Source organism: Tasmannia lanceolata, unplaced genomic scaffold, assembly GCF_043159265.1.
Source record: "Tasmannia lanceolata isolate RefF3 unplaced genomic scaffold, GAP_Taslan_0.1 ptg000006l, whole genome shotgun sequence".
Lineage (NCBI taxonomy): Eukaryota > Viridiplantae > Streptophyta > Magnoliopsida > Canellales > Winteraceae > Tasmannia > Tasmannia lanceolata.
The window spans coordinates 24,736,076-24,751,510 of record NW_027518683.1 but is presented as its reverse complement, the minus strand read 5'-3'; positions in this window follow the sequence as shown (position 1 = coordinate 24,751,510).

Here is a 15,435-nt window from a genome sequence, read left to right as displayed (position 1 = left end):
TCCAATGAGATCTTCTTGGCCTTAATCCAAGCAATGTTGTCTTAGCACCAATGTGATCTACAACTTAGACAATCAAACACATTAGTGATCATAAATCACTTGTGTATTGGAATCATCAAAATAAGATGGGAATGCCAAGGTGGAAACCATTGGGCTTACAGTACCCCACTTAAAATTTGATCCAGCAACATCCTACTTCTTAAGAGTTGAATCAAATATCAAGGGCAGTACTTCTATCTTACCGCCTACACTCGAGTTAAGGTCGGGCTCCATATAATTTCTCTAGAAATAAAACTGTGAATCCCTCTTATCTTTAATAACTGAGAGGATTTAAATCGATAGTTTTAATTTGTGCTTGTGAGGATGACCTACTTTGTAGTTGGAGATCTTTCTCTATGCAAAATAACTTCTCTAGGTTGATCGTCGATGTTCGAAAAATTTATTGTATTTCTTGAACTATTTTCTATCTAAGGAATTGTTTTAGATTGTATTCTGAAAGCTGACAAAATGTGTTGCTTGTTAGAGATGATTGTACAGGAACTGTTATCATGAGTAGTTATCAATTTGTTGGTAAAATACACACACGCGCACGCACGCACGCACACAACAAAGTTATTAACATCTGTAGCATTGCTAATAATTTTCATTATTTCCTATTACATATCCTTCACTGAAAAGCTGAAACCTTGAGATATTCAATTTCTAGTTGTGTGACTGTTCAAACTATCATTTCCTTATTGGATATGTTATCTTTGTGCGTATCATTCTCTTGGTAAAATTATCTTATTTGAGATCTTATTTTCTTATACGAAATCATTATTGCTGGTTAATATGCTACTATGCTTTATTAGTATAGCGAAAAATAAGTTACAGTAATGCTGGGATCATTGAATGATTGTAAGGAATAGTCAGATACTACAATTTTTCCTTGAATTATATTATCAAATTTATAAGTAGCATTTGGTATTTATTAAGTGGATTTTAATTAGGCTTTCCTGTCTGTTTCCTTCTCTCTGTTTTACTTTATTATTATTATTTTTTTGGGTGGGGTATCATTTCCTTAAATGGGTATGGTCAATGGTGTGGCTAATAAGAATGAGAAATGTTATTAGGTTCTGCGGTATTACTACGATCCTATCTCCCATCAACGCTTCCAAAAAAAAAGGGAGGTTCTTCAATTTCTCAGAACATGAATAATACCAAGACCTACACCCAATGCCATGGCTATGAAATCTGTAAGTTTTCACATAGTATCTTCTAAAATTTACTTCTTGGCAATTTGAAGATCAAGTAGAAACCAGTATTTCACTGTGAGCCTATATGCATGTGTTGCTTTTCAGCCTTTAGGAAGTCCTTAGCCACATGATTGTGATGCTTCTATTTCGATGATGTTCAATTATGACAATGGGCCTGACAAGGGCAACTGGGTCCTAACTAACCCGGTTGAAGGGTCATGGAAGCCACTTGTTCGGGATGAAATGGTTTTGGAATCCACCAAGGGAGCATGGGATGCTGCTTCTGAGTACTTCAATAGGAGTCTCAAATGACAACATGAGTATTTTCATAGGCTCATGTTTACTGTCTAAAATGACAACAAGAGTATTTTTATAGTTCCATGTTTATTTCTATAATCTAATCCTTCTCTGGATTCTTCGCTTGTTTACTTTTCTGAGATTTTTTTTAGTTGGTGAAGAAACTAAGATACTCATTTACTGAAATGCCCCAAAGGTAAGAGTGTAAGAAGATTTGTTTCCCATTAGTCTTTAAATTTTCTATTAAATGAAGCAGCTTCAAAAAATTTCATTGGAGTCTTTGCTAGGTCATGGGTCCTCTTGAATAGCCGACAGTAAATGTTCACTTGGAAATAGTACTTTACTCAGGGAACTCAAACTTAATGAAAATAAAGTTATATTATTTCATTTTATACGTGTATTATTCATGATCATCCACTATCCATTCCTACCCCAACCCCAAGATAGTATAAATCATTTAGAGGCAGACCTCGAGCCAGTGTAAAAGGTGGTCTTTGAAATAAATTACACATTTAGAGGCAGACCTCGAGGCAGTGTAAAAGGTGGTCTTTGAAATAAATTACACTTTGGTATACCTGAAGCCAATTCATGATTTCCTTTCTCACCATTGAAAGTTGTTTTTGTACGCAAAAACAACTACAAAAAACAGTGAAAAACTCGTATTTGATTTTTTAACGAAACAAAGAGATTCATGTAAATGCCTTTGACAGAACAAAAAAGTGAAAAACTCATGTGTTTTTTTTTTTTGGGCCCACCATCTCTGTCCAGACACATGCATATGGTGGAGCCCACCATTTCCATCTTTTGAGTGGGCCAACCATCTTCACCCAAATCCATCAGAGGGTGGGGTCCACTATTGTACAACTCATGTATTAATGGAGTAGGGCCAATTATTTTACACCCATGTATAGCTACATGGCCCAAAAATGATAGTATACTTCTAGATTGGATTGTGTTTGTTGTCAACCAATTTTTAGAATATCATTTGTGCATTTTCTTTGTGAGATGGAAGCAACGTTTTGAAGTCGTTCAAAATTTTGTTCTACTGAGTACCGATAATTGAATATGAAAAATAGAATTCTAATTTTCTCATATAAGTTGTAACCACGAGTCAAACCGAATGTCATTAAGAACACCATGATTGGATGATCCTAAGGCCTTTGATGCATTGTTTATGTTTTATTCGGACACCTCCCCTTTGGTAGAATGGAAAGTAACAAAGGACACATTTTTCAGTCTTGAACTGAATGGCAAACCCGATTATAGCCAAATGCCTTTGATAATACGTTGATTGGATGATCCATTACGCCTTGTTTGTGCTCTATCTGGTTGCCTCCCCTCTGTGGAAAGGAGAGTGATAAAGGACAGATTTTGATTCTATATTTTTAATATTCATGTAACTTCTTTTACAAGGAATTTTGTACCATGAGTCCCATATCTTATGCATGTGATGTCCATTCTGAATGGGAACGAGACCATGTGGGTCGCCTCGCGATGGCCCACTAGATCAACCATCCCAATCACACATTTTTGCCATTTGAGATTCAATGTTTTAAAATATAGCACTTGAGAATAGCATTTTCGGATTTTCAAAATCTATTTACTGATGATGTGGCAGAACATGATTTGTGTATTTTTCCCTTTTACTATCTGCGGTTGCTGTGCCAGCATTTTCTCTGCTCATATCAACATGGGCAGTCACGATTACTGCATGACTTGCTTGATCTATTCTGATTTACTCTATGCAACCTTCCTAATTTATTTTTCCCACCAACTGGGACATTCCACAACCTAAAAATCAAGAGGGAAATCCTCTACTCAAAATATAATTTATTTCTCCCCATTTTATTGCTGTTTCTTACCCACTTCATACTCATGCGTTCTCATGTCTCTCCACACTCGCACTCAAGCACTCTCTCACAACTTGATAAGCTAGTATTCTATGGGAAAAAATGTTTGTTAGGGCATGTTTGAATGTAGGGATTCTTCTTTCTTGAAAAGAACTCTTCTTAAAAAAATAAGTTCTCTGTGATTTGGTTAACTCATTTTACTTGGTTTTTGTTTTTCGCGAAATGAACATTCTTCAAAAAATAAGGAAATTTTGGAATGCATATTTGGAATCAATAAATCCCATTATTCTTTAAATTTTCTATTAAATGAAGCAGCTTCAAAAAATTTCATTGGAGTCTTTGCTAGGTCATGGGTCCTCTTGAATAGCCGACAGTAAATGTTCACTTGGAAATAGTACTTTACTCAGGGAACTCAAACTTAATGAAAATAAAGTTATATTATTTCATTTTATACGTGTATTATTCATGATCATCCACTATCCATTCCTACCCCAACCCCAAGATAGTATAAATCATTTAGAGGCAGACCTCGAGCCAGTGTAAAAGGTGGTCTTTGAAATAAATTACACATTTAGAGGCAGACCTCGAGGCAGTGTAAAAGGTGGTCTTTGAAATAAATTACACTTTGGTATACCTGAAGCCAATTCATGATTTCCTTTCTCACCATTGAAAGTTGTTTTTGTACGCAAAAACAACTACAAAAAACAGTGAAAAACTCGTATTTAATTTTTTAACGAAACAAAGAGATTCATGTAAATGCCTTTGACATAACAAAAAAGTGAAAAACTCATGTGTTTTTTTTTTTTTTTTGGCCCACCATCTCTGTCCAGACACATGCATATGGTGGAGCCCACCATTTCCATCTTTTGAGTGGGCCAACCATCTTCACCCAAAGCCATCATAGGGTGGGGTCCACTATTGTACAACTCATGTATTAATGGAGTAGGGCCAATTATTTTACACCCATGTATTATAGCGTGGGCCAAAAATGCTAGTATACTTCTAAATTGGATTGTGTTTGTTGTGAACCAATTTTTAGAATATCATTTGTGCATTTTCTTTGTGAGATGGATCCATATGGAAGCAACGTTTTGAAGTCGTTCAAAATTTTGTTTGATTGCCCTTTACTATTCACATGGCATCCATGTCCGCTGTGAATTTTCCAACTGCAAGCCTTCTCGACTTCCCTCTCAAATCAAGAGGAAAAGGAAATTAAAGAAATGAAAATCTATTTTCTTTCCTTTACTTCTATATTACCTGAATCCAAACGGCCCCCAATCCAAATGCGATTACATGCAAATGATGTCCATATAGTACACCTTGGCCTTCCTCAAACCTCTCCAAAGACAAATAGGCATGAATATGGGAAGTTCTATTTTTTGTAAGAAAAGTGCTAAAAGGTATGATTTACAGGATCTTCATAACAGTCACTCTCGGGGTCCCATCTGTTCCATGGGATCTGATCCGATCTGTTGATCTGGCTATGGGCACAAGTTTGGCTGTTTTGCTTTCGGAGCCCACATTGATAGGGTGATCTTCGCCCCTTGATCCATCAAATCTCATTTAGGTTTCTACCCAAGAAATCAATTTGTGTGATCAGTTCCATTGATCTGAATCGTAACCACAAGTCAAACCGAATGTCATTAAGAACACCATGAACGGATGATCCTAAGGCCTTTGATGCATTGTTTATTTTTTATTCGGACGCCTCCCCTTTGGTAGAATGGAAAGTAAAAAAGGACACATTTCTCAGTCTTGAACTGAATGGCAAACCCAATTATAGCCAAATGCCTTTGATAATACATTGATTGGATGATCCATTACACCTTGTTTGTGCTCTATCTGGTCGCCTCCCCTCTGTGGAAAGGAGAGTGATAAAGGACAGATTTTGATTCTATATTTTTAATATTCATGTAACTTCTTTTACAAGGAATTTTGTACCATTTTACTTAAAAAAATAAGTTTTCTGTGATTTAGTTAACTCATTTTACTTGGTTTTTGTTTTTTGCGAAATGAACATTCTTCAAAAAAAAAAAAGGAAATAGAAAAACATTGTTAGCCCTGAAATTTCTTTATCCAAGTAAGTTCTCATTTTTCGGGCTAGGTTTCCAAACGAGAGACATTTCTACTATCTTCATCCCTTCTTAAACACCAGAGCAATCAAATAGGGTTTTAAAATATTTAATTATAAATTAAATATAAGTGTGGAATCCACTTTAAGTCATCTATAGGAGAAATATTTTTTTAGTACATGTTAGCTCCGACCGTGGGTCTGGTAGCTCATTCTGGTAGTTCGATCAGATTTATCGAATTGATTAAATCAAATGCTAATTATAGACTAAGTTTTTTTTATCGAACCCTTCTTAAACCATCAGATCGATCGATGGTCAGATGTTTAGATCGACGATCAGACCATTAGGATAGAATTATTACAAAAAGCTTATATCCAATGATAGTTTGGTTAATATTTGATTGTAATTGGAGACGGCTATACACACGATCAACGGTGGTTTTACACTTTTGTTGACAAATTATCTTATTATTGTCATCATTATTAGTATTATTAGTACTAATGTTAGTGTTTAAGTAGATATTCTTATCTAGCCCAATTGAGTTTTTAAATAGCTAAATATCAAAATAATCTTATACTATAAAGATGATCACTTTGTAACCGCCCTAGGCTGAGGTGGACAGCCTCTCCTTCCCCCTCAATCCGATATGGCAGCCACATCAGCACCTTGAAACCCTAAACAAATGAATTAGTTTCCTCTTCAACATGGCAATCAAGTGTCCTAGACAAAATGTTTTCACTTGGAATTCCAAATTTCTGACCACTGCTTTAAAAATAGATACCACTGACTAAAGTAATTCTCGCTGCGTCCTTTCGTTTAATATTTCGATTTTAATCAAACCTGGATCGCGCATCCCGACAACTGCCAAGATGTTTGGACCTAGGACCGTTGATTTTAGCGCCATCCAATATCTTGATGATCTTGGATTGATCGAACTCGGAAAATCATGGTGTAGCATAATCTGGATCCTGATCGTTGATACATGGCGTTAATTTCATGATCTGATGGTGTGAATTTTTTTATCACGGCATTGTCATTCTCAAAATTTGAACGGCAAAGATGCACCTGCATCAGTTAAGCTGAGTAATTTAAGCACAACAATATTTATTTTTATTTTGCCAGTTCTCTAACTTGTTCTGCACTCTAAATGATCAAGTGACTCCTAATATCACACAATCTACCATTACTTGAGAGCTTAGCGAAAATATCAGATAGTTGATCCTCAATATTGACATATACTAAGCATATGTCTCCCTTCAGGGCATAATTTCTAATAAAGTGATGTCTTGTCTCAATGTGCTTTATTCTAGAATGTTGTATAGGGTTCTTTGCTAAATTGATTGCACTACTATTATCACACATCATGGGTATATTTTCTAACTTGATACCATAATCTATCAATGTGTTTCCCCAAAGGACTTGAGCACAACATGCCTCTGCTACCACATATTCTACTTCTGTGGTTGAGGTGGCTACTGAGTTTTGCATTTTACTAAATCATGATACAAGAGACTTTCCTAAGTACTGACAAGTCCCACTAGTGCTCTGATTATCTATCCTACATCCTGCAAAGCTGCATTTGAATATCCAGTAAGCTTAAACTCACTGGTCCCACAAGCCAAGACTATGGGTCCCTCTAAGGTATATCCTTCTAACTGCTGATAAGTGTGACTGCTTTGGAGGAGATTGAAATCTTGCATAGAGGCATATACTAAAAATGATGTCCGGCCTACTGGCAGTTAAATACAGAAGACAACATATCATTGTTGTATATTACTTTTCATCAACAGCTTACGAAATTTAACTTCATCCAGCTTGGTTGTGGCACTCATGGGAGTTCTCATGGTTTTGTTGGTGTCGATACAAAATTTCTTCATTAATTCTTTTGTATATTTTTCTTGACCTATAAATTTTTCATTTTTCTACTGTTTTATTTGAAGACCTAGAAAATAGTTTAATTCTTTCATCATACTCATTTAAAATTTATTTTTCATTAGTGTTGCAAATTCATTAAATAGATTTGAACAATTAGGATCTCCTCAACTTTGTCCATATCAAATACTAGTTCAATTAGGAATGTAGTGAGCATTTCATATTAAGCTCTAGGAGCTTGTTTTAGTCCATATAGTGCGTAGTCTTGCTTGAAGACATGATTTGGAATATTAAATCTTCAAAGCTAGGAAGCTGCTCAACTTACACTTCCTCTGTAATGTAGTCATTCAAGAAAGGACTTTTGACATCCATTTGAAATAGTTTAATCCTTTGTGACAAGCAAATGCCAAAAGCATTATGGCTTCTAATAGAGCCACATGAGCAAAAACTTTCATCATTGTCTATTCGTTATTCCTGATAGAACCCTTGGGCTATTAGCCTAGCCTTGTTTAAAGTTATTATACCATATTCATCAAGTTTGTTTCTGCACACCCATTTAGTTCCTATGATAGGATGATCACTAGGTCTGGGTACCAACTTCTATATTTTATTTGTCTCAGACCGATTTAGCTCTTCTTGCATAGCCATCATCCAAAACTCATCTTGTTCAGCTTCTCGAATGTATTTTGGCACTGATTCAACGATGTTATAAAATGACATGCATGAGATATAGAAAGTAAAAGTTTGGAGATTAATTACTTCTTTGGCATGCTTACCTATTGATATGATTGATCCGACTTATTGGGGCATTGTAGGGAAAGCATCGATACAGATATAAAATGACATGCAGGGAGAGATAGATTCAACAATGTTAGATCCTAACCTCAATAGATCTAATCATTAGTCGGCTTTCTTGGTTATGATCAGACATTCATGAAACCTACTTATGTTCCTTATCCATTGACAATGCTAAGTATTTTAATTGGAGATTTGCAAACTGTTTCTAAGATAAAAACATTTATTTTGAAAATAATATTTTATGAAATATCGAGCTACTCGATTAATTGATAATCTTGTTTTGGGGTGAATATTAAGGGAAGTGAGCTATCTTCTTGCTTGGGATTAGACCTTATTTAGTGTAAGAGTTGAGATATTGTCGTGACTTCACGTGTGACTAATTTAAACTTCTTTGAAGTAAAAATATATAATCCTGTAAAATAGAAATTCATACGAACTGCGTGCAAGGTCCTTGACAATTACTTTTTGAAAATGGATAAGATTTTTAGGGCACAACTTATTTATGATGGAAATGATTCTGATCAAGAATTTTATATGATAAAAAGGTCCTTCACAAATACTCTTTTTTTCTATAAAATGAAGGATATTTGCATATACATAACTAACTTTAAACACTTTAAGACACGCCAAATGATTTTCTGGAGCCTGATCTAATGTAATTTTTGGACGATATGATATTGGTCCAAATTAGATCCGACGGATCCAACTATTGTGCCAATGTCTTGTAAAATGAAGTTCAGACGACCTTCTGGATTTATCGGACCGTCTGGTTACAGACACCCCTACTAAATTTGTGAAAATGGCATCCTAGAAGATAACACCATACAGATTATTTCACCACGTTTCAATGCACGCCAATATCTTTGCCAGATATTGTTTGGTTGTCCGATTTATTAGTGCCACTGAATGTATCGTCACTTTCGACGTCATTTTCCCTATATAACAAGGCCCCCTATTTACCTCGCACGCCAATATCTTTGTTCGCACGCCAATATCTTTTGCCAGATATTATTTGGTTGTCAAATTTATTAGGGTCTCTGAATGTAACCTCAATTTCGATATCATTTTCTCTATATAGCAAGGCCCCTTGCCCTACCTCTACCTAAGCCTTTTCTACTTTCCTTAGATATCGGTCATGCCAAGGCTCCAAACCAAGCCTTTTTTTGTATCGAGGTCTATTGCCATCAACGTTAGAGAAGTTGAGAAGTTGTGGCAGGGCCCTTCTATACGAGGTTCTTCTAATGATCCAACTCGAGAGATAGTCCTTGCCAAACGACATTATGGAATGGGTGATGTAGGAAAAGAAAATGTGGGAATCTCGCAAGCAAGCTTGATTTCTGGTGGTCTACTTCCACGCAGGGTTGTCTTAGTCGGCAACTTGGAGGTAATCATAGAAAATTCATCCATTATTTGTGTTTGTATGTTTACGTATATATCTATGTCTGTATGTGCGCACATGTGTGCTCATGCGTTTACGAGTGCTTGTATGAAGAATTTTGAAAGGGATTTTTATCTACAAGTATTTCATTTATAAAATATACTCTGCTTAGCCAATGCTAATATAATTTAGCCAAAAAAGTAATTTTTTGAAAGAAATCTTATAAGTATTTATTTTTGTTGCATGAATTAGATGAACTTGTTTTCTTCAACGTGACCTTTTGAATAACGCTACAAAGGCAATGTTTTCATCCAAAGATTTTGTTGTCGTAATCCTGTGAAATTTTTTATTAAAAAAAATTGTATACATATGTGTCATGTTTCCAGCAGAAGGGGAAAATAAGCGGCAAGTCCTACTGCCGCCTGAGAACTATGCCGCCAGGATGTGACTAGCATCGAACAAAGCCTCGTCCCCTTATTACTAGGCAACAAGTGGGTAGGCTGTCGATGAAATTTTGTCAGTGGCAAAACTCCACACGGTTCTGAAAAGATCTACTTGACATGTAATTAATTAACATTGACATTTATTTGAAAATGTACAACATTATTATTCTGAAAAGATCATAGTATGAAATATTCCAAGCTGTTTAAATGTGAGCACAGTGGTAGTGGTGGGTGCAACCGTTGCGATACTAATAACGGTGGGAAAGTATGATATTTTCGCCTTGTAAATGGTGTCATCCATTCGCCCGGAAATGAACCCTGACGATATACTTGTCCCTTTACTTACGTGTCCATGACTAACAGTATATTTGTAATTTTATTAAAAGGACAAAGTTATTCTTTTCATGAGAAATTAGTTATTATTGTATGATTGAACACCAACAAACATGCATGTGAAAATGTTTTTATTGAATTTGTTGTCTTTTAGGCATGTAGATTTTAGCTCAACATAAATTTTTATTAATCAAAGACAGATTTAATGATTTATAAACTAGGGTTTAAAAATTGTTGAAAAAAATAAAGTATAAAGAACTACAGAGAAGACACGATTCAACTGTTGATTATCTTGTCTTTTAATAATTCCAGCGGACACGCCGGAAGTCCAATCCTTTGTTCTTCCATCCTGCTGGTAACCATTCCGGCCTCTCGGATGCAACACATCAGAGCTCTATCGGAGTCACTAGCGAATGTAGACTTCCCTCGCATGAGAGATTTTGATCATTCGTTGAAAGAGGTACAAATTGGAGCTCTATTATCGACGTAGTCACTGGCAAATGTGTACTTCCCTCGCTAGAGAGATTCGTTCGCCGTAAAAGGTACAAATTGGAGCTCTATTATCGGCGGAGTGTGGCGAATGTATACTTCCCTCGATAGAGAGATTTTGATCATTGCTGAAAGTGCCATGGGCCGGCCGGTTGCCAGTGCATCATATTCGGACAGATTTTGATCATTGCCTTCATATGTTGCCAGTGCATCATATTCGGACAGATTTTGATCATTGCTGAAAGTGGCATGGGCAGGTTGCCTTCATATGTTGCCAGTGCATCATATTCGAACAGATTTTGATCATTGCTGAAAGTGGCATAGGCCGGTTGCCTTCATATGTTGCCAGTGCATCATATTCGGACACGTGGTCTGTCAACAATATGTTACCTACCCTTTCTATGTCTTCTTCACCTACTACTTCACTGGTGTCCTCTACTAACATAGATTCAAGCGCTTTCTGATCCTTCTAGTCTGAAACTGCATCATATTTGGGCTTATGAGGGCTTATGTAATCTCTTATTGAATCGTTTGCTTATTGCTCTTCCGTGGACGTAACCGATACCATACTGGTTGAACCACGTAAATCTGTGTGTTCTGAGTGTGTGTAAATTTTTCGCTTATCTTTGCATATCGTTATTCTGCTGTGTTGTTAATTCCTAAAAGTAAGTATCGGGTTTAGTAGGATTTCTTGAGTGAGTAGACTTTTACTTTTCCAATTTTTCTAATAAAGAGAGGGGCAGTGGAGTAAAATGAACATTGTTTGAATGTGGAGAGAGTTTTAAAGGGGCAGATGAGATGAGAAAAGACTCTTAGTTACGTTTCAATGTAAATGAACACGTGGTCACGTTTTGCGGAGAATCCACAGTATATTTTCAGAGAGATTTGCTAGCATCCATTGCAGAAGGCATTTTACAGATGGGCTGTTGCATGAGTGCAGATACCTCGTAAATGAATACAAAATCTGCTAAAAATTGAGCCTGTGTGGCTGCTCTCAAATGCAACAGCCCATCCGCAAAATGTCTTCTGCGATGGACGCTAACAAATCTCGTGCTAGATGATGGTGAGATCAGGATCATTGATTCTGTTGGCTGACCATTAGATCCATCCGGGTCAAATATAACCGTTTGATCTTGACAAAAAAATTTGCATCGGTCGCGGGTTTTAAGCCTTAAGGCTAGGATCATCCGACCGCGCTGTCTGACTATATTTATGACCTAAATGGTAATGGTTTGATCCTGACCAAAAAAGAAAAATGATTCTCTTTTATGGGTAAAAGTCCGGAGAACGCTATATGGACTAAGCTAGTCCCCTAATGATGGGCTTGGGATGACTCCTTCATTGCCCTTACAATGAGGAAGGGAACCTAAGGTTTAAGGGTCTTCAAAAAACTAAGTAAGTCTACTATACAAAAGAGGGGAGCGCTACTTGGACTAAGCGAGTCCCCTAAAGATGAGCTTGGGCTAACGCTTTCATCGCCCTTACCATGAATGGAGAGGAATACACAAAGAAATCTTGGAAGAATCAACATAGGCCTATCATATGAAGAAATAAGATTATAATCCTTAATACTTTCTGCTTTCTTTGTCAATTTTTCGACTATCCATTCAAGTTTCACCTAACTGTAGAAACAAAAGATCATGTTCTTTTTATATGGGTGAAAGATATATTCTTTAAGCTGTTAGAATTTCACTTGAATTGTACAATATATATATATATATATATATATATATATATATATATATATATATATATATATAGAGAGAGAGAGAGAGAGAGAGAGAGAGAGAGAGAGAGAGAGAACATTTCCTACACACTTGTGTAGGTAAGTTACCTACACACTACCTTAAAATACAGTGGGGGCCCACATTGTTTGGGTGATCGAAACAATTCATTTGAATGGTCCTCACATAGATAGGGTGTCCACAAAAAATCAGATCCATAGGATCATCCTAACCATTCAAACTATGGAGGCAAAAAATAGACTAATTTGTGAAGGTTTATACACGTCCATTTTACCTCCACAAATCGTAGGGTTGGGATGATCTTATGGATCTGATTTTTTGTGGACACCCTATCTATGTGAGGACCATTCAAATGAATTGTTTGGATCACCCAAACAATGTGGCCCCCCACTGTATTTTAAGGTAGTGTGTAGGTAACTTACCTACACAAGTGTGTAGGAAATGTTCTCTCATATGTATGTGTGTATATATATATATATATATATATATATATATATATATATATATATATATATATATATATATATATATATATATATATATATATATATAAACCCAGAAATGAGCCACCTGACTCATTTACATTAGCTTTTCTCAGTGACATAACCATTAGCACATTATCAAACAGACTCGAATATAAACCACACCTTTATCACAAGCATAATAAGCATCAACTCATTAAATTCATCTCAACTACAACAATATCTCCACAAACTAATCAAGGGAAAGATACCTTATCTCCTCAATGATTCAAATTACATCTATCTCCTCTTTGAAAACACACAATTATGCATAACAGGCCTTAACAGGTAACCAATTTATTCAAGGACGTAAAATTTATCTAAAAGGGACTATTAATAACCTATACAAAAGGTAGTATATACACAATACCAATAAAGATCCATCAACTCAACAAATCCAAAAAATGAGAATGATCAGATTAGTTCAATACATATCTGTTATCATTTAAAGCATGAATTTGTTAGGAAAACCACCAAATTTATAAACCTGCTAAAGTAAAAGTAACCAAAGATAGCAGCTAAAGTATTTTTCATTCTCTCTCTTTTTTTTTATATATGCAAAACCAACTCCAAATACATGTAGCATGTAACAATACAAATAGCGAAGCAAGGTGTATTCTAAAGATGCGAAAATAGAAAAATGATCTAGCAGTGTATGGCCTTTAGATGAATGGGTTTGAAGATAACAATTAAGCCCAGTGTTTTGCTGACCATGATAATATTCATCTTGTTATTAAGTGGAATGTTGATTATGTGATGGGCATAGTATATGCTTGAACTGACTATAAAAGATTTTTTAAGTGTAGTAATATTACTCACATATCATGGCGCAAACATCTTTTTCTTAACAATACTCCATAGAAATCTGAGTCATGTATAATTATATTATGCCAAACCAATTTTATTTTAGGAATAAGTGAATGCTCCTTAAATTTTAAATAGAAAGATCTCATTAGACACAATTAATAAAACAAGATATACCGGCATAAACTTCTTACTTTACCCTATTTAATCTAAAGCTAAAAGGACCAGGCAATACAAAAACTACATATATGACGGCACAATTTCAGCTTAAATATTGGCATGTAAGCACTAAGGTTCAACATTATAAAATAAATGAGGCCAAGAAGTTATTACAGCTCTGTAAACTCTATTACAACAACAAGAAAAAAACACGAAGCATCAAATGGGCATGAAATAGAGGACACAATGCCCATTTTTTTATGAGACTACCACCACGAAGAACATACATTCAAACATGACCATGCTCTTGTCAACAACAAAAAGGATAAATTCCTATAATTATTACCATGTCTGAAACGGATAAACTGCTATGCGCACAACCATATCTTATAGATTACTTCAAGATGGTATCCTAAACTATCAAGAAAGAGATGTAGCAAGCAAGCAATAACAACTCCATTCCATACTACCACTACAACTAATTTAATGTCATGAGCTAGAACAAAACAGGGGCTGAACCAAGACAGGGGCTAAAATTGGGAATGCAAAAATTTCATCAATTGGTTTAGGATGCAAGGGATGTACCAAGATAGGGCTGAAACAGGAACTACAAAAGTTTTATCAATTGGTTCAAGATACAAGGACGGATACACATAACTTAGGAACTGATGCATGAACCGGTGCAAGGGCTGATGCATGAACTGATTTCTCACTAAAATGGTATATGTAACGCAAGCTATAGCGCACCTATAGGCCTGTTCGGGAAAAGAAATGCCTGCTCATCCATCATGAAGTATGTATCAATAACTTATAATTTTCTTCTTTTATAGAGCTAGTGCATAACCATAACTATACGCTTACTTTTAACTACTTTGCTTCCTAATAAGCTCCTTTCATCATCAACACAGATATCTAGAACATGATAATTACTTCCAAATAGACAAAAGCCATGTTAAAATTATGCATATAATAAAATCACGTTTGTGCTAACACCACTTCCTCAAAAGTCACACTGGAAAAGTATTTAAATCCACGAGTAATTAGACATAACAAGCTTGTCATGTCTACCATAACAAGACCAACAGAATTCATTATCCTATACAAAGACATCTTTTAAAATTAAACTCACAACCCATTATGAAAATCATCACCATAATCACTCCTTGTGTTCTTTAAACATGCATTCCAAGGCTCGACCACACCCCCAAACATTGTATTTTTTCTTTTGGTGCAAACATCAACTCCCCATAACTGCTACAGATCCCTTAACAAGCTAATAAATGACACTAAAAAGGACAAACAAGATATGTGTAGTTATCAAGTATGGTAATAGAAATATCCACATGCAAGAATATTACTATGGGTGCTGCCCTGCTAGAGTTTTCGGATAAAGGAAATCTTGGCTTTTGGAAGGTTCACATAGAGTCCTCCTAATTTCT